This window comes from Denticeps clupeoides, chromosome 7 (genome assembly GCF_900700375.1).
Source record: "Denticeps clupeoides chromosome 7, fDenClu1.1, whole genome shotgun sequence".
NCBI classification, from domain to species: Eukaryota; Metazoa; Chordata; class Actinopteri; order Clupeiformes; family Denticipitidae; genus Denticeps; species Denticeps clupeoides.
Genome location: NC_041713.1, coordinates 16,752,271 through 16,774,874, shown reverse-complemented (window position 1 = coordinate 16,774,874; position 22,604 = coordinate 16,752,271).

Sequence of the window (22,604 nt, the reverse complement as noted above, 5' to 3'; positions counted from 1 at the left end):
ATTTTAAAATAACATGATGTTCTCACTTAGGTCATAAAGCGATGGGTTATTATTTATACATGGCATGGGTCAGGATCAGTCCAAATGAGCCAAAAAACAGCAGATGTCTTTTTCTTTTCATGGCAGTCATATGTCAAACTTAAGTCTGGATCCATACTAGTGATTTATTATCAACAACAATTATTTTCTGGATATGATTGGGTGCCCGGCGGCCAATGTCCTGGGGTGGGCTCCGGCACCCACGAATCTGCAGTAATGAATGGTGCGTGAGAGGGTGAGTGTAAAAATATAGGTTGACAGGTACCAATCTTTGGCTGGCATAATTAATGATCATTATTCAGAATCAATTGTTCGGCTAAACGACAAAATTGTCCCTTCTTTTAAATAATATAATGTGCAGAATGGTACATGAATTAGGGGTGAGAGTGGCCTAGTGGGTAACACACTTGCCTGTGAACCAGAAGGTCACAAAGTCACAGGGTCAAACCCTGAGCAAGACACTTAACCCTGAGTGTCTCCAGGGAGACTGTACCTGTAACTACTGATTGTAAGTCGCTCTGGATAAGGGCATCATGTTAAAATCTCATACATGTGAATGTGATTCTTAGAATAGACTTTACATTAATACAACAGTGCAGACAGGTGTTTATCCTTTGTTCATTGTATCTTTTAAAAAAGAATAAAAAAACCTGAGAGCTACTGGAATAGAACAAAGACAGAATATAGCGCACAGTCCTCAGGTGTCCCTTATCTGGTGCTTCTGTTTCCACTGGAGACGTTCTCTGCGGCCCAGGCGGAATGCCCTGCAGAATAAACACCCTAAACACCTTAATGAGGGCCGCAGCACAGCCAGTGTTTGCTGCAGCGTAAGCCGGCGGGCCTTGTCACCATAACCACCGCTGCAGCAGGGAACGCTGTTCGCGAGGTGGCGTGGATCATCTCAGGATTTACTATTGGCAGACCTACTGAATGTGCTGATGCCGGGGATTTAAGTTAAGGTGAAAAGGTGGCGGGCAGATGCATCATTTTACTGAACGAGTGTGTGTGTGTGTGAGTGTGTGTGTGTGTGAAACCCTGACAATTGGACAAAATACAACAAATGCAGCCGTTTGGTTTGCATCAGGTGTGTTTGCTTTTCATGAACCCGCAACGTGAAGGAATCAGCTCCAGGTTCCTTTCATGTATTGACAGGCGAATGTAAATTCCTTCGACACAGAGCACAGTGAGCCTCACGCAAGCTACAACAGAGTGTTGATCTGCGGTGATCACCGGCAGCCATTACTCTCCTGCTGACAAATCACCCTCTTTACCTGCCTGCAGGTACCAAAATTCTCTCTTCGTTCGTAACAGTCTGCCAGCCAGGCCCCCTGCACCCCACCCCTCCGTCAGCAATTACTGGCGGTGTAGAGAGGAGCTCTAATTGCGGCGCTCCCTGCCGGGGGACCGTTGTTTGTTCAGAAGCCCTCGAGCTGTTTTGCGCCGAGATGCTGTGGCCTGGAGGAGCAGCGAAACACACACCTGGCACCTTTCAACGCAGCTTTGCCAAAAGACAAACAGAAACTTGCATGACTGCAAACTTGCCTTCATAGCACATTTAGAGCAACGGCCAGTCAGGCAATGAGATGCGTCCCATGGCCAGTCAGAGAAAAGATTCTCTCTAATAGAGTTAGTGACTTAGGCGTCTATGGAATACAGTAAGCCACTTTAACAAAGTTATCACTAATAGGGCCAGGGGTACTAAGCTTGCTGGATTACAGGCCCATGGAGCCTGTCTCGACACAGCCTACAGAGTGTGTGCATGTGTGTGTGTGTGTGTGTGTGTGTGTCGGGTAGTCTAAAACCGTGATTTAGGACACATTGTCAAATGGATTAGGCATGGCTTTATCATGGCCTGCAGACACCATACTTTTATTAAAGACACTGATGGAGTTTTTACAAGGCTTGCTATAAATAATTAGCCTTCTTTTTTCATAATTTCCCCCCTTTGTGCTGAATTTTAATCCCAGTCTGAGTGGAGAGCGGTAATCTGAGATTGACAGGCGGTGTCACATATGTGCTGACGCGATTATTCTGAAACGTAATCCCTGCTGCAGTAGACTAATGTCTGCAGATCACATCAGTCAATGTATTTTGGGTTGAATCGGTAGCGAAATGCCCATTCCAGGATATGACAACAATCAATCTCCACCTCAGGCCAGGGACAATTTTTTTTATTCTGACTAGAATATTCGCCTTCCTGTTATTGTACCGATTTGGCAAAATGCAGCATTCAAATTCGATTTTCTGTAATTTCAACCATTGTCCTACTGGAGGAAACATAATCCTGGTTGCGGTTTTATAATTTACAATGATAATCAAAGGAGAGGGGCTTTCTTTGTATTTATTATAGTAACATGCAACATAATTTTGAACAAGCCAGACAAATGGCTTTTGTTCTCCGAGACTCAAAACTGTAAAGTCTAAAAGACCCTGACTAAAGCATCTGATTTTCTTAATGCACACCATGCCTGGACCGGGGGCTACAGGCTTTGCCAGATAAGATTAGAGGACTTCACATATGGCTGCCAACAGGGCCCTTAATCCAGGTCTCTCTGGTTTCCTCTCGCAGGGAGTTTTCATCTATCTGATTAAATAAGATTTTTCCTGCACAGTTCTCCTTAATTCAGTGCAAAATCAAGATCTTGTGAAAATCTTATTAACATCGGGCACTAGGTCCAACAGCTGGATTACTCTGATATGATACTGAATGGGCCGAAGGCATTCATGGTGGGTGAAGAATGGAAGGAAACGCTGACCACGCACACTATTTGATATTCAGTTGGCCTTTTTGATGTCCCCTTTATATCCCATTCCCACACACTATATACTACGTATATAATATGATTTTTCCTTTGTGGTAAGCAACATTGTAAGGTTGGCATTAGACTGGTTGTGATGTTACATGGTGTAAGACTGTAATAATTATGAGCAATGACGGCACGAAATGCAGCACTATGCGCTAAGTGTGGGACTTGTTTGTTGGTTTAAGGTCAAAAGCCTCCTCAGCATCTACATATCTAAATTGAGGATGTTTGCTGATGTGTTTTTGCATGTGATGCATTGATGTCGTCATGTCAGTCACTGGGCTCATCCCATTTGAAATTACATTAAAAAACATTGAAGATCATATTGTGGGTGACAGAAAGAATTACATACCAACAAAAAAGACTAGTCTTTGTGGCATGCTTAGCACGTAGCACCAGTTGTGCCAGGTTGAAAACCGTGCCCCAAATGTTCTTTAAAATACCAGCCAGAAAATGTCCTTCTCAGACTAGTGCATCCCAAGGTCATAGGCAGACCAGGAACGGTTTCGGAGATGCTTTGATCCAGCCATCACAAACTCACTAAAATCCTTACAATTGTCTGTTTCTTATGCTCCAATCATATCATATCTAATGACAAATGGATGCATAATATATTCCACCCACTGCCAAGGGCAATTAAGAAAGATAATCAAAAATGCCTTCATTTTTGTTCCTATCTACTGTCCATCCTTCTCCAGCATTGTGTGCATCTGCCTGTACATGGGAATGTCTTTCAGTCATTGCACCTAATTCCCACCCTATGGTATTGAAAGTGCCTCGTTAATTCTCCACACAACATGACAGGCGGGAGCAACTAAAGTCTCTAATTTCTGGATGCCACTTCTGAAATATATTATTACAGCAATGAGAATGATGACTCCAGATTCCTAGAAAACCGCCTGTTGGGGTTCATCACACGTTAGGTTTATAAAGAAAGGGATGTTTTTGAAGGTCTTTCATGTGATGGTTGACGCACATGCTTCATTTGATGTGTGACTGTGATGGTTCCGTCTATTTGGGTGGTCCATTTATGCAAACCATTTGTGTCATGCCTTCATATCTCGGTGACACCGCTACTCCTCTTCAGCTTCACCTGTTTGGTTTGAGGTTCCTTTGCTGGAGTGGGCTCTTTTTTATGCCTTCCTGCTCCATATCTCCATATTAAGCTCATGTGTACCATGGTTAGGATTTGACCGCTGCTTGTGGTTTGTCTCATGTCGTACTTGCTTTAATGTGGGGGGTGGGGCTGTCAGATATTCACCATTTAGAATTTTTATGATACCAGCTGTGAATAACAGCAGATCCACACACTAACTTAAAGGAGGTCCCATTTTCTTTTAGCGTAGATCACTGTCACGTCCGCCAGCTGACGGGGGAATGAAGCGCAGAGGCGGGACATTCTGGGAAACCATGTTTTATTAAACATAAACAAAATGACACAAAAGGGGGAAACACGAACTAACCCGCAGGCGTGCGGCGATTGCCAGAACTGAAAACAATTGTACCTCACAAGTCGTACAGTCCACATAAAAATGTTATTCCTCAAAATGCTCCGAAGTTCCTTATAACCAGGCTCCCGCCATGTCCACCTAATTCCTCACACCATTTCCATGCGTCCCCTGCCGCACCCAATCGGGACAATCATTTTAAGGGCTTTCAATTTTAACCTGTGATCAATTTGTAAATATATTATATGTTAAAATAAATAAACACAATCTGTTTTGTTTACTTCCTGTGTAAACAGGAAGTATAACTGTGACCACTCACATGTGCCACACATTAGACTCGGGTGACTCAGGATTCTTTTAAAAGTGCAACAACAGGACACATAGGTTGTCCTGCACTTATCTTGTTTTCCTGTGTGCTTTACTGTCTGTTTCCTTTTCATCTATTAAGTTTCACCATCTGTTTGCGAGCACTTCTCAACCTGCCGTGGCATTACAGTGTGATATATGACATGGATGCATTTACATTATTTTCATCTGGAGGCACATGGCTGCTGCATTCAAATTGGGAGCCATTTGCACTAAATTTTATGTGCATATAATTTGATGTCAGATTCTGTCCCTGTCACTCCCTCTCTGAGCCTCTTTCCTACTCTGTTCCACTCGTAGTCAGTTGTGAAGATTACTTTGAATATGTAATTATATTTATTCCTGTTATAATAACAATTCTCAAGATTCAAGATTGGTTTATTGTCAGTACCACAGTATACACAGTATACCGTGTATTGAAATAATGTTTCACACAGACCCCCCCCATACTGCCATCATAAAAGAAAAATATATATGTATATACATGCTAAACAAACTATACTAACTATAACTAAAGCTTAAATCCTGTACATGTTTCTCTACAGGAGAAAAGTCTTTTCTGTACAATGACAACATCATGTAGGATGCTTGTGAGTGAATATGTTGGACATTTTAAACAGGACACACAAGACAAACATGTGCAAGATGTGCAGGAATGTGCAAAAATCAGGTGCATAAGGTGTATTGTTGTTGAGTTTAACAGTTTGTTGGTGATGGCAGTGCATTGACAGCTCGGACCTCTGCGGGGAAGAAGCTCTTGCAGTGTCTGGCAGTTACAGTTCTGATGCTGGAGGACAGGGCATGTGAGGAGTCCTTCGTTATGTTCTGAGCTCGACGGATGAGGTGGTTCTGAGAGCTGGTGAAAGTGGAACCCCCAATGATGTGCTCTGGTGTCTTCGGTATCCGCTGCAGGGCCTTCTGCTAAGAGACTGTGCAGTTCCCGTACCAGACAGTGATGTGGCAGCAGAGAACATCTCAATGGTCCCCCGGTAGAACGATGTGAGGATGGGAGGAGGGAGCTTGGCCTTCTTCAGCTTCCTGAGGTAGTGCAGACGTTGCTGGGCTTTCTCGGTGGTAGAGCTGGTGTTGAGGCTCCAGGAGAGGTTGTCTGTCATGTGCACATTCAGGAACTTCACGCTGCTGACGATCTCAACAGCAGATCCAGCGATGTTCAGTGGGATGGGGACATTCGGTTTCTTCCTGAAGTTGACAACCATCTCCTTGGTCTTGGTGACATTGAGAGTCAGGTTGTTGCTCTGGCACCAATCCACCGGATGTTTTATCTCCTCTCTGTAGGCAGACTCAATTCTATGAATAATGTAGCTATTTCAACAACTACATGAATCTCCCTCTTCCTGAATGAAGGGGTTGCCACAGTCTGGCTGTCCGCACAATTGACGAGTTTTACGCCGGATGCCCTTCCTGACCGTCCCCAATTATCCAAGAAATACACCGTCACATGCATCCTTAGTGGCTGGGTTAATTTCTATATAAAATTAATGTTACTAATTACTTTTGATTACTTTTGTTAATATTGAATCAATATTCTTAACTGTTTAAAAATGTTGTAGCCTGGCAGTGTTAACCAAAGAGCAATACTAAACTTCGAATATGGCCGAACTAGTTTCAATACATAAATTAATATAGAGAAAGTGAATTGATTGTCAATTTGATACACAGCAAGCAAAGCACGCGGTGACACAACGAAAAGTATCCTCTGCATTTAAACCATCACCCTTAGTGAGCAGAGGGCAGCCATGACAGGCGCCCGGGGAGCAGTGTGTGGGGACGACACCCTGCTCAGTGGCACCGCAGTGGCTCTGGATTTGACCTGGCAACTTTCCAATGATGGATTCGCTTCCTCGCCCGCTAGGTCACCACTGCCCCACAGCCACTGAACAATTTAATAAAGATAATACAGGGAGTGCAGAATTATTAGGCAAATGAGTATTTTGTCCACATCATCCTCTTCATGCATGTTGTCTTACTCCAAGCTGTATAGGCTCGAAAGCCTACTACCAATTAAGCATATTAGGTGATGTGCATCTCTGTAATGAGAAGGGGTGTGGTCTAATGACATCAACACCCTATATCAGGTGTGCATAATTATTAGGCAACTTCCTTTCCTTTGGCAAAATGGGTCAAAAGAAGGACTTGACAGGCTCAGAAAAGTCAAAAATAGTGAGATATCTTGCAGAGGGATGCAGCACTCTTAAAATTGCAAAGCTTCTGAAGCGTGATCATCGAACAATCAAGCGTTTCATTCAAAATAGTCAACAGGGTCGCAAGAAGCGTGTGGAAAAACCAAGGCGCAAAATAACTGCCCATGAACTGAGAAAAGTCAAGCGTGCAGCTGCCAAGATGCCACTTGCCACCAGTTTGGCCATATTTCAGAGCAGCAACATCACTGGAATGCCCAAAAGCACAAGGTGTGCAATACTCAGAGACATGGCCAAAGTAAGAAATGCTGAAAGACGACCTCCACTGAACAAGACACACAAGCTGAAACGTCAAGACTGGGCCAAGAAATATCTCAAGACTGATGAAATGAGAGTGAGTCTTGATGGGCCAGATGGATGGGCCCGTGGCTGGATTGGTAAAGGGCAGAGAGCTCCAGTCAGACTCAGATGCCAGAAAGGTGGAGGTGGAGTACTGGTTTGGGCTGGTATCATCAAAGATGAGCTTGTGGGGCCTTTTCGGGTTGAGGATGGAGTCAAGCTCAACTCCCAGTCCTACTGCCAGTTTCTGGAAGACGCCTTCTTCAAGCAGTGGTACAGGAAGTAGTCTGCATCCTTCAAGAAAAACATGATTTTCATGCAGGACAATGCTCCATCACACACGTCCAAGTACTCCACAGCATGGCTGGCAAGAAAGGGTATAAAAGAAGAAAAACTAATGACATGGCCTCCTTGTTCACCTGATCTGAACCCCATTGAGAACCTGTGGTCCATCATCAAATGTGAGATTTACAAGGAGGGAAACAGTACACCTCTCTGAACAGTGTCTGGGAGGCTGTGGTTGCTGCTGCACGCAATGTTGATGGTGAACAGATCAACACTGACAGAATCCATGGATGGCAGGCTTTTGATTGTCCTTGCAATATATTGGCTATATTGGTCGCTGATTTGTTTTTGTTTTGTTTTTGAATGTCAGAAATGTATATTTGTGAACGTGGAGATGTTATATTGGTTTCACTGGTAAAAATAAATAATTGAAATGGGTATATATTTGTTTTTTGTTAAGTTGCCTAATAATTATGCACAGTAATAGTCACCTGCACACACAGATATCCCCCTAAAATAGCTAAAAATAAAAACAAACTAAAAACTACTTCGAAAAACATTCAGCTTTGATATTAATGAGTTTTTTTGGGTTCATAGAGAACATGGTTGTTGTTCAATAATAAAATTATTCCTCAAAAATACAACTTGCCTAATAATTCTGCACTCCCTGTATGATAGCAGCCACCACATTTTATTCTCATTTTATTGTATGATCATACACTTATAAACCACTGCTAAATATTTAACATTTAAGAATATTGAATAATGTGAGGAAATCTATGGTAGGTCAGGGTTCCTCCGCCCTTCTCACCTCCATCCCAGTAAACCAGCACCAGTTCACTGTCAAAACAGGCCAACATTTTTCTCCAGCAGTCCGCCTTCCATGCTGTGTCTCAGTAATCAACTTATAATCACTGTTGTAATCGACCTCTCCTCCATTTTGGCTTCAGAGCTGCTTCAATGCTCTGTTTTTATTGGTCGTACGACAATACATTTAGATTTATTTTATAAATACTTTATAATGACTTTAGCCCTTTAGTGATAGCTTTCAGTTGCATAAACGCACACTGTCCAGCTCCAACATTCATTCAACTAACATTGTTTACTATTATTAAACTATTATTATGTCGCCAAGGTTTCAAATACAATATTAATATGTTACTAAGATTGTAATCATAAATCTTTCCAGCAACTGTAACGGATTTTTGTAATTTAATTATATAATGCCATGAAAGCAACCATGATTAGCCCATCATTGTGTTTGTTTAATGTATTAGCAGCTTTTTTTAGCTGTCAATTATAGATTTAGGATATATAGGGCATATAGGATGCCCTTTTCACAGTACTAAGTAGAAATTCCTTCAGATCCCAGATCACACGGGGTGAGTTTATTTGACATGCCTCAACCTTCCCCAGCTCAGGCATCCAACCTGCCTTGATAGCTGCCTTATCCTTCTTTCCCCTATAACCCCTTTATCCTCCATGGACCAATATCACCCCTATAATCACACTTTTGGGGAAAAAAATCCCCTCTGGGATTATGTGTTGACCTGTCTGTCACCCCCACCGTCTGCAACCTTCGCCCTACTGGACCTGAGGGGCCTTGACACCCACCACCCCCAACCCCCCTGCTGAGCGAAGGGCAGGGTCTTCACAATCTGGAGGCATGATGGCTCTATCAACATGGCTCGCAGAGATAAAGATGTTCTGTGTTTGACCTTTAAAGCCCACCTCCATGAATGGAACAATTCTTTCCCGTCCATTCCCGACACAAGGACAAAAGGCACAATCATGTCCCTGCGTTGTCTTACTTCATTTATTTGTGAGGAGGAGTGCGGCTTTTCAGAAGCTTTATATTCTCCAAGGCATTTTAAAAAAAGACATCAGTACAAATGGAAAAAGCACAAGAGCTTGAGTCCAGGCAGCGTTCTTCTGCCTGGAGCCATTAGAACACTAAACACAGAGATAATTTTTGAGGCGTTTGGGGATTTAATCTGATTTTGCAATTAATTGGCTCGTTAAACGTGTGCTCAGGGGATTGGACAGAAATTAAAGCAATGCCCGAAGCAGGAATTTCCCAAGATGGCCGTTCGGCGTGACTGTTTATCCAATATCCACACAGCCGGCCGTGATATATCCCTAGCTGAGTATTCCAGATTTCACTTGGACAACGCTGACAGTTTCAGATCTTGAGAGGCACGATAAAGCATAATATCACTTCTTCTGTCTTTTGTGACAAAGCCTAATATTGTCAGATTTAGCATTAAAATGATGCATTTTTTTTCACCTTCATTTTCTGTGTTGATCTGCGCCTGCATACGGCACGTGTGCCTAAGTATGATATTTGGTATGAGTACTAGTGCTGAGTTAAGGTGGCATCTCGTGTGTGGCACTATATATTTCACATCATGTCGGTGAGTCCTTGCACATCATTAATTAATTAACCAATTACCGAATGAACGATGGTCAGTAAAATGGAAAAAAAAAAGAAACATCACAAATTTAAGCAGAAAATACAGTTTCTTCCATGATGGCAACAGCGTCAATGAGTTGGCAGCTAGCTACTTATTGCAGGTTTATTGTGTGTAAATAGGGTAGAATAAGCTGAATGTGGAATTGTTCTAATATTACATATTGCGTAATATTAAACATATCATTTAAATTAAAGTGTACACACACATACATGTGTGTGTGGTTTGGGACCAGATGCTAACTGAAAGGGACTTTCAGGGACTGAAGGGGTGGTAGTAGCCTGGTGGGTAACACACTCGCCTATGAACCAGAAGACCCGGGTTCAAACCCCACTTTCTACCATTGTGTCCCTGAGCAAGACAACCCTGAGTGTCTCCAGGGGGGGACTGTCCCTGTAACTAGGGTTGATCCATGAAACTATCACTATACCCACAACAGTGATGATCTCACTACACTACAACTTGTGAACACTACTGTTGAAAACACTCTTTTGAATAATGGTGACAATCTATCACCTAGCAGACCATAAAGGTTTAAAGTGACCAACAGCTGCGGCTTAAAGAAGGGTTTCCCCCACGTATAATGGCCTTTGATACAAGCCCTCCCCACTCACGCCCGCACTTCCTTGTATTTCAAGTTTTGCGAATGCTGCCACTACAATGGGTGGAATTCATTTTATCTGCCATTCGGCACAAGCCTGCTGAACTCATTCTCCACACAAGATAACTCTCCCCTCCGATCCCGATCTTAATGAAGACCCTTTGTTTCAGTGCTCTGTCTGTCCCCTCTCTTGCCCCTCCCCACCCCTCACGTCTCAGTGTTCTCCTGTCAGAGGGAGGTGAACGCCAAGGTCCTGATTCGTCACAGGCCTCGCAGTGCCGAATTCCACATGTTTCCATGGTTTCTTGTCTGCGCCTGTCACTCAGGGCCTCCAGAAGTGATGGTGTCTTGTTCTCGCCATGATTCTCTGTGCTGTTGCTACATCAGCCTCCGTCTGTGGTGGAGAGACTGGGACTAATGAAGATTGGCTATAGAATTTTGTACAATTTCTATCAAAAAATTGTGTCATGAATTGTTTCTGATATAAACAAACCTGAGAAACAAAATTGTAACATAATGTGTTCAGAGTGGCATTTTTTTGTGTCCATGTTTTTGGTTTCTTCATTGAATTGTTTGGTTTTCCACCATGTACACATAACACTGTTAGCCTAAAACTAAAACTTGCCTATTCCTTAATACACAAACAATTCAAAAAGTACCGATTCCTAGAGTAAGTAAATATAAAAATGAAACCAAAAAAATACATTTATACACAGACACACACGCAGCCCCCTCTATCTGCAGCGAACTCCCTAATAAAGTTATCTATGAACTGCAAACAAAGGGGATGTGGAGCATAGATGAGGCCCGGGGTTATTTTGATGAACTTGATATAATCACGACTCAACACCAGCTTGTTTTCTTCACTCTCTGTAATTTCATTTTCTCTTTCGCCGTGGCTCACGAACATGGACATCACTTACAAAAACAACAACAACTATATTTCAGTATTGTTGCATATGTAAAAACATGTTGCATTTAAACGTGATGGATCAGAGGTCTACAAACTGTCTTGAGCTTCAAGGTTGAGAACAAATAAAGGTGTCATAATTCAGCCTTTGCTTGGTGAAGGATTTTAATGATATTATAATACATCACATTAGCCACTAAATATACTCATAGCGACTGCGAACCTTTCGATTGGCTATGACTATTAGTGCTCAGCATAAATAGTTTATGGGCAAAGCAGAGAAATAAATATGTGTCTCAAACAGGAGGATAGTTGTGAGTTTAGCGGGATAAAAGCGGCACAAACCAGCAGCAGGGCTCCTACTTAACCCCGGGTGGCTGATAGCCCCTCTGCTGGTTGATGCGGACGTTCTGGCGGTGGGTGGGGGTCTTTTATTAGAAGGAACGGATGAAGCAAGCTCTTTTCCAGTCCTGAAGGGGGTTTGGCTTTAAGTTCTGCCCATCCGACTGGCTGGATACACTTGCATGTGGGTGGCTGGCTCTGGTTTACTAATTCACAGACGAGGGAGACAAATTGCACCCCCGGTTTACTTCCTTTCATGCTGCCATCACCGCTTCCCTCAGCGTGTCATCTTCCCAGCCGCCTGGAACACTGGGATGTCTATGAATAGGCAGAGGGCAAAGATGACAGGCATGCCACCGCCCAGGGGAACAGAGTTGGATGGAGGTGGCCATGATGCCCAGCGGTTGCAGCCAAGCCTAATTTAACTGTGTGGTCTTTACTAAATTTTAATTATTAAAGTTCTCAGAGTGCTAGTCTCATACTCTCTGCGTGTGGAGAAGAGGATAAGGGTCTCCTGCAGGATTAAAAAAAAAAATAGACTAATTAAGTTTCCTTTTTATTTTATGAAAAGGCGATTTGGTTGAAATGATAACAAGCGATAACGGTTTAATAACCTCCCAAAAATAACAAAACTCACTGTAGGTCAGCAGAACTGTGTACAGTGTATGGACCAGTGTGTGTGTGTGTGTGTGTGTGTGTGTGTGTGTGTGTGTGTGTGTGTGGTTCATGGAGTGCTGTATTGTATCCTCTCCTCATATTTTCCAATCAGATGCATCTGCCAAGACAAATGGTCCTCATCCAGACTCTAAGTCCATCTCTTGCCGGAGAAACGCTCTGCAGTAAACCATCCTAATCCAAGGCCCCCTAGCATTCCAGACCCCCAATCCCTCTCTTTGTTCCACGTAGACATGGCATCAATAACATGTATTGACAGGATAATGAGAAAGACCTGGTTTTGATTTCATATGAATATTCTGTATAAACACAAAGAAAAATAAATCTTATTCCCAAGTTGATTTCCAGTGAACAGACACCTTACACATCATTGAGCTCAAGGGCAATCAATGCCCTTTTAACAGTTAATTTAACAGTTAATGCCCTTTTAATGCTAATATATTGCCAATGCCTTGGCATAGGCGTACAATTTTGAGCTTTACTTTTTCACATTTGTTGAGCTTCAGCAAGAAGCTCACAGCTGAGTAGTTCCACATCCACACTGTTCCTCAACATTCAGCCCAGAAAACAATGCTCTGGAAGATACGTCTGCAGATAAATGAAACTCGGATCAAAACAAGAATACAGGGAGTGTCCCTGCCGACAGGTCGAGCTTCATGGCTTCCTGTCGCGTCGTGGCTGCCATGGGTGAGTGTGCTTCTCCTGCTCTCCTGCATTGACTGGTTCTCAGGGAAGCGCAGATGTGGCCCAGAGGGGTGAAACGTACAGTCTGGCAACAGACGTCTGCTTTGTGTTCCTGTCTGCTATTTGCATCTCTTCCACAAAATTAATTTTTTTTTTTTAAAAAACCCTGGCGGTGTTGTTCAGGTCAGGGCGCACATCCTGCCTGAGGTCGGGGGAAGAAGAAATCCACATGAAGGCTGCAGCTAAATTGCACGTTAATCAGAAACAAATTGCGAGAAACGCGGGATCAAAGGCTTGCCAGATTTTAAAAAGAGCTTCATGCTGCGGGAGAAAATAATCACTATCGGAGCCAAGACAAGTTCTCCGCAGCGAGGGAGATTCAGAAGCCCCCCTCCTCCGTTCAAAAGCGGACATTTCCACTCGGCCCCTACACTTAATCAACGGCCTAAAATAAACGGACCGTCTGACCTACATTACAGAACCCCTATTTACTGCAATTAATCTTTCGCAAGGCTTCATAAGAAAGGAAGTGTACATCTCGGATCCTGCAAGTTAGCCTGGGAGGAATGTCATGTCTGACAGGTCCCTCCCTCCCTCATCACCAGCCCATCCTACAGAAGCCCCAGGGCGTGACTGAAACAAGGCTTTCGCCTTTCTTATAGAGGTTTTAATGTCATTTCACAATTGAGAGAACTTGGCCATTTCTTAGACCGTTCACCGTCACGTCCTGTATCCCTGGAAACAAGACTTTTTTCTTTTATGTGCTTGTTATTGATCTCATCATTACTAATTTTGCCATAAAACTCTATAATGCATGGTACTTTGAGATTCTCTGAATCACAGATGGTAGACTGAAATGAATCATTTCTAATTTCAGGACATGTCTAGCATTTATCAGACCCCCTTACAATCAGTAGTTACAGGGACAGTCCCCCTGGAGACACTCAGGGTTAAGTGTCTTGCTCAGGGACACAGTGGTAGTAAGTGGGGTTTGAACCTGTGACTTTATGGTCTTCTGGTTCATAGACGAGTTTGTCACTCACAAGGCTACTACCACCCCAGAATTTCCTCAAAGACTTAATGGATCTACAGGCACATATTTCACAGTTTTAAAGCCCATCCACTGCTAACATGCTCCTGACGTCCCTCGGCTGTGAGTTCTCTGAGAACGGACACGGGTTCATGGTCCTGCATCCTGACACACTGCCCTCTTGAATGGCAGTGAAAAACCAAACAACTACTGATATTTCTCAGAACGCTCAGGGTTGTTGAACCGCCACCTCTGGCCCTTTTTTTAGTGATAATGTGACTTCAGAGAACCACGGTGCTCTGACAGAGTGGGTTGCACTGCTGAGTCAATGGTGCCAAACGGTTATGTAACCTGCATGTATGTGTGCTGTGTGAAAAGAACACTGACGGGTGAGAGCCAGAATGCTTAACAAAACAATAACCACGGCCCTGTTTTTTGTATACAGATTTTAATCTCAGAATAACTCGACTGGTGAAGTTAATTGCATCCGTTTGGCAATAGAAAGAGCTCATCTAGAGTCAATGTTTTTTTTTATCTGTACCAATCATTAATAATATTTCCACTATGTGATTATATGTCTCTGCATCTATTACCCCTTTTGCCACAAAAGCAGCCATGACCCTTCAACACATGAACTCTAATAGTCCTCAGGTGTTCCTTCAAATTGTGAGGCTAAATTGTGGCTCCATGCGTCAGGCTTGTTTTCCAGCCTTGTTTTAGTTAGGCTGTGCTAGTTAGGGTTCCGGGTCACTGTTGCACAAATATACCACATATTTCAGTATCAGTCGTACAGTGCCACCGTCTGCCGTTTGTTCTGTTTGTTCTTTCCAAAACACAGAATCAAGCGCACAAACCACCGGCAAACTCCAGTGAAGAGACCACCAGATAAATCCTGGTTCCTGGCAACTGCTAAACGATGACTTGCATGAAACGAACGACAGGGTCACTAAAGCCACCACCATCGCAACAACTAAAGCTTCAGGGATCTTCAAATGGACCAGTAGCATCATAATGGACACATGATGTTCACAATGACACTGGACTAAAACCTATTCTGCACTGTCCAGGACCTCCAAACACTTTGGACTTTTCCACCTCTACAACTGTAGGACTTTATCTATTTATGGACAAATCATCACAAACCCTGCAGTGACACCAATTGCAGGCTCACTCTACCCTAGAAGGGCGTCACTCTCTGTATCACTCTCTCCTTGTGTGCAGGAGGGTCAAGTGTGAGGGGTGTCAACTGTAGGGTCTGTCAAAGCGCATTGAGACATACTGTATGTGATTTTGGGCTATATAAGAAATAAATGTTGATTGTTGTTTTCCAGCACAGCCCACAGGTGACTTATGAGATCTGGAGAATTTGGAGGCTAAATTGACAGTCTAATCTCGATGTTGTGTTACTCAAACCATTCTTGAACCAGGGCATATTCACCTGCTGAAAGAGCAAATATTATTTCCATGTTCATATAATCCCTAGTTAGTGACCCATACTCCCCTGGTCATCTACATCAGACCAAGACAGCATCTCCCTTTGCTTCAATGGGCTTTTGGTTGTGGGCATATTCACAGTGCATCACTTTTGCCACATTTTGTTATATTACAGCCTTATTCCAAAGTGTTGTTTAGTTCTCAGAATTCTACCCACAACACAACATAATTGACTGGCCAAAAATATTAAAAACAAAACTGAGAAATCACATATCCATACGTTTTCAGATCATTCCCTCAATATTTTGTCACAGCACAGCACCTATCAGGTTGGCTGGGAAGCACTGATGCACAGACACTGTGCCTTGAAGCCACTGTGTGCTTAGGGTTGCTCTGCTGAAAGAGTGATCTGGAGCAGGTTTTCATCCAGGATGTCTCTGTACGTTGCTGCAGTCATCTTTCCCACCATGCTTCACTATAGGGATGGTATTGGCCTGCAGAAAATTTTGTTTCTCATGGTCTGGGAGTGGGCTGCCATGTGCCTTGTATTAAGGAGTGACTTCCGTCTGGCCACTCTACCATACAGACCTGATTGGTGAATGGCTGCAGAGATGGTTGTCTTTCTAGAAGGTTCTCCTCTGTCTACAGAGATCCTCGAGTTACCTTGGAATTCTTGGTCACCTCCCTGACTAAGGCCCTTCTCACCTGATTACTCGGTTTAGGTGGCTGGTGGGCTTAAACTTCTGATGATTGAGGCCACAGTGCTCATTCAAAGCAGCAGACAATTTTTCTGTAACCTTCTCCAGTGTTGTTCCTTGAGACAACTCTGTCTTGGAGGTCTACAGACAATTTCTTTGACTTCATATTTGGTTTGTCTCTGACATGAACTGTCAACTGTGAGAACGTATATAGACAGGTGTGTGCCTTTACAAATAATGTCCAATCTACTGTTTTTACCACAGCTGGACTCCAATTAAGCTGCAGAAACATCTCAAGGACGATCAGGGGAAACAGGTGCACCTGAGTTCAATTTTCAGCTTCATGGCAAAGGCTGTGAATACTCATGTGATTTTGCCATTATGGGATAGAATTCTGAGGGAAAAAATAACTTAATCCATTTTAGAATAAGGATGTAACCTAACAAAATGTGTAAAAAGTGATGCGCAGTGAATACCTTCCAAATGCACTGTAGTTTAAAAAAAAAATAAAGTGAAGCGATTGTCACTTGTGGTACACAACAGCACAGAACAGCACACGGTTCACACAGTGAAATTTGTCCTCTGCATTTAACCCATCAACCTGAGTGAGCAGTGGGCAGCCATGACAGGTCCCCGGGGAGCAGTGTGTGGGGACGGTGCTTTGCTCAGTGGCACCTTGGCGGATCAGGATTCGAACCGACAACCTTCTGATTACGGGGCCGCTTCCTTAACCTCTAGGCCACCACTGCCCCACAGTTGCAAGTCATCTTAATGAATATTAAAGGACAATTAGTAAAATAATAGCAAATATACACCTGAGGTTAAGCTATGCTATAGCTCTCTTCTATTGATTAATTATTCAGGTTAATTGATCTTGTTTGTGAAAGGGGCCTCCCACATAGTCTGATAATCACTTCATCGATTGTCTAGGCAGTGTGCAATTTTCTCTACTTTCACGTTCTTAATAGCTTCATTGACCCATTTCTTCTATACACCCATTCTTCATTATAACTTTCATCATGATATATTTCTATTAAGTCAAACTCTTCTACCAAGAGTTTGGTCTATTTCCTTTGGCTTTAGTTTATAGCTGTACAAATGATCTGAAGTAGACTGTTTCAGAGTAGTGGTGCAAACTAAGAAATTATTTCAATGGACAAAAAGAGACACTAGAGGCAGTGAAAAAAAAAATGATCACAGCTGGAATGTACTTGTCACAGGCAACTTATTTCCTTGTTCATCCCAGAAATTCCTGAACTGGTGTCAACTCCACAGATGAGATGCATGGTTCAACTGAGCTCTAGGCAAATTGCTTTGAGTTTCTGTAGAAGTTCATCTTAACCAAGAGAATGGCAGAAAGTTGTCCATTTAGAGGCTCACATATTTTCTTCTCCTCCTGCTGGTTCAAAATTCGGAAGAACCATTTGGGGCGGTTCCACAATGGATGGGATAAATGTGCCCACAAAAACAACCCCAGCCTATCTGAAGTTAAGAAGCTGTTTGGACACAGACTCCTGTTATTCCTTGTTCCTCAGCTCTCCCTTTAAACGGTCTTTTCTCCCATAAATGTATTTTTTTTTACGGAAAATTCAGATTCGTTGAATTAGTGTGTTTGTGTTGTGCCTTCCAGACAGGTCCTTTTGTCTCAGAGAGTAAAGGCAAATCTTTATAAGCAAATCAGATTTACAGTCGCTTCCTCTGGGTATTTACGTATCTCCGTTTATGTGTGTATATCTGTGTGCACTGCGCGTCTCATAGCAAGGGCAAGAGTTTTATGGGTCGGGCAGATTTATTACTGTGGTTGTGCCCATGGGAAATGCAGGGCCGAGAGTCAGGAATGTGTAGCCGCTGAGTGCTGCCCGTCTGCCGCATCCACTTTGCACTCGCTGTCTCAGCGCCTGGGCCCATATCTTCGGTTTCCGGAACAACATGCAGCTGGTATGAAAAGGAACGTTCATGTCTGGCCCAAGTTTTCAGCCTTGAGAACGCCTTATGAGTGTTAATGCAGAGCAGCAACCAGACACACACCAATAAAAATAAACAAATCAAGCACACACTGATACTCTTTAAGTCGGGTGTGTAGTACAATTAGAGAGTGTGTGTTTTGTGAATCCATGTGTTAGCTGCGAGGACGGGACCTTTGACCTTGTTGAACGGGTGACCTGATGCTCCGTCGGACTGTTGTGATGAAGTCAGTTTGGGGAATCGGGCAGGAAGCTCCTCAGCAGATAAGCAGAGGTCAATAAGCAGCAACCCCCCCCCTCCCCACTGTCCTGCTGGTCACACTCTCAGCCCATCATTCATCCTGTGCTCTCCCCAGAGTCACCAGGGGCCAGATGTCCATCGGTTTGAGGCTTTTTAAGAGCTGGGGCACACGAGGGTCTGCTAATGATAATAGTGTTTGTTTGCTTGGCTCTTATCTGGCAAGAAATGGTCAGTGCAAGTGTGAACTTTGGACCGCGTGAACTTCACTTTGAAGTTCACTGGGCAGTGAAGAGAAACATAGCTCGGGGTTTTGAGAACTGAGATGAAATGAATGTCGCCTCTGTATAAGAACACTGGCAGCCTTCATTTACAGAATGTCAGCAGCGCTCTGATGGATGCAAACTGCCTGTACAGACGTAAAATGTGAATAACTGATCAATGAAAAATAAATAAAATTTTACAAATATAACAATATCAAAAAATAAATGGAAAAAAGTACTACAAACATTTGAAATATTCATTGCTTTTCTCTGCAGATGGAACTGCAGGTCAAAATTTCAACATTCTGATTGCATGGATTTCTAAGATTAGCATGGATGTAGGTGTTTAAGATGGTACGCAGCTGTCATCTGACCTGAATCTTAAAGCCACTCCACCAGATGAAACCCAGAAAATGAGAATGAGGCATGTGTCAGCAAACTACCGAAGCTAATGAGTTCTCCAGTACCGCTATGCTCAGTTTTGAGGAGTTAATAACTGGCTCGAATATAAGATGCACAAAGTCAGTGGTCCATTTCAGAAAACACACACACAGAGTGTTTCTGTGTGTGTGTGTGTGTGTGTGTGTGTGTGAGTGTCATCGTCTTAAGCTGAAGCCAAAACATTAGTGACCCTGGAGGTAAACACATCAGTTACTCAGCAACAGGTGGTTTAAAGCCTGAACCAGAACTCATTTCTGTCTCAATTCTGATCCCATGTAGTGCAGTGGAGATTGGTGGCCTCGCAGGGCCCCGTAATCAAAAGTTTGCCGATTCAAAGGCCAAATCGCCAAGGTGCCACGTCCACACACTGCTCCCCAACCGCCTGTGATGGCTGCCCACAGATCACTAAGGTGATGGTTAAATGCAGAGGACACATTTCATTGTGTGCACAGTGGGCTGTGCTGCAGTGTTTCACTTCATGCAATGGAGATGTATGTTTTATGATGTTAACTTCAGTTTGTACAATCCTTTTAAGATGATATGGACCACTGGAAATTACTCTTCTGGGGTGTTACCTTTACCAGCATTTCCTGACCAACAGGGTGTGTACTAGTGATAGACCGTGGATCTTTTGGTCCTTGGTCGCACTGAAACAATTATTGCTGTCATTACTCATACTACAAAATTGGGGCAGTGGTGGCCTAGCGGTTAAGGAAGCGGCCCCGTAATCAGAAGGCTGCCGGTTCGAATCCCGATCCGTCAAGGCACCACTGAGGTGCCACTGAGCAAAGCACCGTCCCCACACACTGCTCCCCGGGCGCCTGCCATGGCTGCCCACTGCTCACTCAGGGTGATGGGTTAAATGCAGAGGACAAATTTCTCTGTGTGCACCGTGTGCTGTTCTGCTGTGTATCACATGTGACAATCACTTCACTTTATTATATTATTTATTATTATAAAATTTGCCTTTAAAAACATAACACTGCTGAAGGTATTCATGATGCTTCTGGTGTTTTTCATACAAAAAATGTGCAAAATAGGCCAAATAGTCTTGGGCAAAGTTGTGAACACAGTAATATGCTATACTTATACTGTTGTAGTCAAGCAACTAAACATTGTGCAAAGGCTAACATTATTGCATTGTGCAAACACCGATTTCTTACATGTTCCAAGAAATGAATCAAATAAACGGCAATTCATTCAAAAACACATTTAAACGCATCACCCAGGTATTCAGCAACAGAATGTAAGCATTCTCTATCAGTTTGTGCGAGGACTACCACAAGGCAGGCTGTTAGTGTGTCCAGAACTGTGGGTGGTGCTGATGCTCACACCGGAGCAACATTAGGAGGCTCCCACGTTTTCTGGCTAAATAAATAGGACTTGTTGGTTGAACATGTCTTTTACTTACCTTCATTGTTGAGATTTAAACAAATTTGACCATGTTAGTGTACATGGCCCCCGCTAGCTCATATGATGTCAAAATACCGCCCTATTACCTCTGTGACGCCAAGGAAATCTCTTATTGGTTATGTTCCTGGTGTGGTTTGCCATTTACAGATATGAAATTAGCAGAAAATGGTTTAGACCGTACAATTACAGAAAAGCATTACACTTGTCCTTTTATTTGAGGCCTATTTGCACACCTGAACATTTTCTCGATTCACGCCAACACGAGAAACTGTTCCGCTGAAAACCAGGTCTCATCACGTAATACTGCAAAGCGACACCAACAAGATGTTCCCTCAACACCTCCAGCTGTCTCAGAGCTGCGGGGTGAGACCCGCCACCGGAGTGCGTGCCAGCAGGAGGAAAGGTGTGTTTAGGTGAGGCACGTCGTGCTGCAAGACGGACGATGATTAACTGCCAGAGTGTTTTTTTAACCTCGAGTCACACACGCACTGCCTTTAAGCTCGCAAGAACACAAAGGTCCGACTGCCTGTCTAGGCCTGGGGCAAACTGTCTTCTGTCATGAGACAACAGCACTGGCTTCAGTGACACATCAGAGGAAATGAACTATTAGCTAATTGTGGGTATTTAGATGGTACCTTTCAGGTCTGGACCCCACCCAGGCTTGGTATGCTGGCTCACACACTCGGAACAGCATTTCGGTGCACTTGTTCTGACCCTATTAGCTTGTATTAATTGTTCAATCATGTATCAGTAATTGAATTAAATTGCCCCTTCCAATGCTCTTTCTATGGCTATTGTCATTGATGCTTGCAGACGAGGACTGTGTGTTAATGAGAGAATCATGTATAGGACAGGATTCTGCATTCCACATGTAAGGATACATTGGGAATGAGAATATGACCCCTACAATATTATTGAGTGTAGAATTGATCATTTCTTTTCATCCCCTGCTGTTTACATTGAAACGATTCAAGAATGAAAATGAAATTTTGGGATGAACATTATCAAACAACTAGAACATAAATAATAAAAAAATGCCGTGTTTTAGCTAATTGAAATAGTTGTATGGAGTAGATGGGTCTGTAGGTTGGGTCTGGGTCTGGTTTTACAGGTACAATTTGGATGCTTTTTGCTGAATTCTACAAGCTGTAGCCATATACAACATAAAAAAAAAGTAAAAAGTGTGATGGATAGACTTCTCACCAACAGTTAGGTCAACTCCACACTTCACTATATCAGGAATCTGTGAAATGTTTAAAGAAGTGTCATTTGCACCGTTAAGGCTATTAAATGGTTTCCTCACTCGAGTCCCTGAGGGTGAAGGTGAAAATGGGGATGCCTGGCAGCAGAGTCGGGGATTCTGTGTTAGTGTTGGATGTATGTAGTTCTGGCCTTGTCTAGTGGCCATGTTATTATTGCTACCGATACAAATTGGCATTTGCCACATCAAGTACAACACTGAACCTTTTTAATTTAGGTAATTAAAGTGAGCAAAAAAGCATGTATAACTGGCTAAATTAATTTTAACTTTAAAACTAATTAATTTTACATTTTAACTATCATTTATGAGATACCCTGATCCAGAGTGTCAGTAGTTACAGGGACAGTCTCCCTGAAGCAACTCAGGGTTGAGTGTCTTGCTTAGGGACACAATTTGTGGTCTTCTGGTTCATAGGCTAGTTTCTAGCCCACTAGAATGACCTGTGTCGGACCTGTATTTATGTCTCTGTTTATCCAAAGGATGGTTTGTCCGTCCCTGTATCACTGTGTGATCTTGTTCTGTATTATAAACCCCCCTGTTTGTTGTGTGCCGTGCGAATGTGTCCATCTGTTCAACCCAACACTGTGTCAATTTGTGACTACGGCCATTTGTGTCATGCACGACTCCAATGACAAAGACCTTGGGCACTTCTCGGAAATCCAAACGCAAAAAAATAAGTGAGCACCTGGTTTACTGTACATGAGCATGAATGCTATCGATAGCAACAGGATGAGACCCA